Raw genomic sequence first — 2500 nt, forward strand, 5'->3', positions numbered from 1 at the left:
ACCGTGCACGGACCATGCCCATACAAAAATTGTCCCCCGCAGCAATTTCTAGCCACTTGTACTGCGATTTGCATTTTTACATCCCAAATGGGGTCGGTGGGTTTGTGTAGAGACGAGGATAACTCGTCTCCGCATCTTCCCTGCCAGGCTGATTTCCTCTCCGGTTCTGATGGTTGCTGCCTCGCGCCGCACCTCAGCGCTGGGGGAGATCACCCACCGCAGCGGTGCTTCCGGGCACCCAGCAACGCCTGATCCCCCCCTATACTATCCTCCCCGCGTAGTGTTGCTTCGGCGACGCCCGGCCTTGGATCTTATTGGGGGCCCTCGCCGCGCTGGGCCCCTGGTGTATCCGCTGTGGTGACTGAAGCCCGGGGGCCTCTTGGCCCCCGGCACCGTTGGGGTCTGTGGATCGATGGCCGCTGGCCATACCCGAAACTCAGATTCCTGGAGGGAGCCGCCCCGTGGGATCCGCCGTTCGCCGGCGTTGTCCACGGGGTCTGGACCCTTCATCCGAGGGCCACATGCCGCAGCCTGCCAGCGCCTTCACGGGCGCCTGGTCGGATCACCTGCGTGCGGACTGGTGCTGAGGAGTTTAGTGGGGGCAATTGGATGGTTTCAGCGTCCCCCCGGTACGCCGGGGGTGCCGCCGCAACCGGGCGCCTCGTGCGCCCCTTCCATTTAACTACATTCTACCCCTTCGGGGGTCTGGGCTCCCGGGACTCTCTCGCCGCAAGGCGGGTGGGCCCCCCGGGATGTCTTGCCATGAAGTTACCTGGTTGATTCTGCCAGTAGTCATATGCTTGTCTCAAAGATTAAGCCATGCATGTCTAAGTATAAGCAACTTGTACTGTGAAACTGCGAATGGCTCATTAAATCAGTTATCGTTTATTTGATAGTACCTTACTACATGGATACCTGTGGTAATTCTAGAGCTAATACATGCTAAAAACCCCGACTTCAGGAAGGGGTGTATTTATTAGATAAAAAACCAACGCCCTTCGGGGCTCCTTGGTGAATCATAATAACTTAACGAATCGCATGGCCTTGCGCCGGCGATGGTTCATTCAAATTTCTGCCCTATCAACTTTCGATGGTAGGATAGTGGCCTACCATGGTGGCAACGGGTAACGGGGAATTAGGGTTCGATTCCGGAGAGGGAGCCTGAGAAACGGCTACCACATCCAAGGAAGGCAGCAGGCGCGCAAATTACCCAATCCCGATACGGGGAGGTAGTGACAATAAATACTGATACGGGGCTCTTTTGGGTCTCGTAATTGGAATGAGAACAATTTAAATCCCTTAACGAGGAACAATTGGAGGGCAAGTCTGGTGCCAGCAGCCGCGGTAATTCCAGCTCCAATAGCGTATATTAAAGTTGTTGCAGTTAAAAAGCTCGTAGTTGAACCTTGGGCCTGGCTGGCCGGTCCGCCTCACCGCGAGTACTGGTCCGGCTGGGCCTTTCCTTCTGGGGAACCTCATGGCCTTCACTGGCTGTGGGGGGAACCAGGACTTTTACTGTGAAAAAATTAGAGTGTTCAAAGCAGGCCTTTGCTCGAATACATTAGCATGGAATAATAGAATAGGACGTGTGGTTCTATTTTGTTGGTTTCTAGGACCGCCGTAATGATTAATAGGGATAGTCGGGGGCGTCAGTATTCAGCTGTCAGAGGTGAAATTCTTGGATTTGCTGAAGACTAACTACTGCGAAAGCATTCGCCAAGGATGTTTTCATTAATCAGGGAACGAAAGTTAGGGGATCGAAGACGATCAGATACCGTCGTAGTCTTAACCATAAACTATGCCGACTAGGGATCGGACGGGATTCTATAATGACCCGTTCGGCACCTTACGAGAAATCAAAGTTTTTGGGTTCTGGGGGGAGTATGGTCGCAAGGCTGAAACTTAAAGAAATTGACGGAAGGGCACCACAAGGCGTGGAGCCTGCGGCTTAATTTGACTCAACACGGGGAAACTCACCAGGTCCAGACAAAATAAGGATTGACAGATTGAGAGCTCTTTCTTGATCTTTTGGATGGTGGTGCATGGCCGTTCTTAGTTGGTGGAGTGATTTGTCTGCTTAATTGCGATAACGAACGAGACCTCGGCCCTTAAATAGCCCGGTCCGCATTTGCGGGCCGCTGGCTTCTTAAGGGGACTATCGGCTCAAGCCGATGGAAGTGCGCGGCAATAACAGGTCTGTGATGCCCTTAGATGTTCTGGGCCGCACGCGCGCTACACTGACAGGGCCAGCGAGTACATCACCTTAACCGAGAGGTTTGGGTAATCTTGTTAAACCCTGTCGTGCTGGGGATAGAGCATTGCAATTATTGCTCTTCAACGAGGAATGCCTAGTAGGCACGAGTCATCAGCTCGTGCCGATTACGTCCCTGCCCTTTGTACACACCGCCCGTCGCTACTACCGATTGAATGGCTCAGTGAGGCCTTGGGATTGGCTTAGGAGGGTTGGCAACGACCCCCCAGAGCCGAAAACTTGGTCAAA

At 53.4% G+C, this 2500-nt stretch overlaps 4 annotated features.

Moving 5' to 3' along the window:
* Positions 1-87: 87 nt before the first annotated feature.
* Positions 88-224: a sequence feature (Protein overlapping with rRNA (N7447_011214, KAJ5807302.1) was converted to a misc_feature.).
* Positions 225-281: 57 nt separating this feature from the next.
* Positions 282-780: a sequence feature (Protein overlapping with rRNA (N7447_011214, KAJ5807302.1) was converted to a misc_feature.).
* Positions 781-1477: 697 nt separating this feature from the next.
* Positions 1478-1517: a sequence feature (Protein overlapping with rRNA (N7447_011215, KAJ5807303.1) was converted to a misc_feature.).
* A 193-nt stretch (positions 1518-1710) lies between these two features.
* Positions 1711-1952: a sequence feature (Protein overlapping with rRNA (N7447_011215, KAJ5807303.1) was converted to a misc_feature.).
* Positions 1953-2500: the final 548 nt, after the last annotated feature.

The sequence above is a fragment of the Penicillium robsamsonii genome, assembly GCF_028829455.1.
Source record: "Penicillium robsamsonii strain IBT 29466 chromosome Unknown utg000011l_segment0_segment0, whole genome shotgun sequence".
NCBI lineage: Eukaryota > Fungi > Ascomycota > Eurotiomycetes > Eurotiales > Aspergillaceae > Penicillium > Penicillium robsamsonii.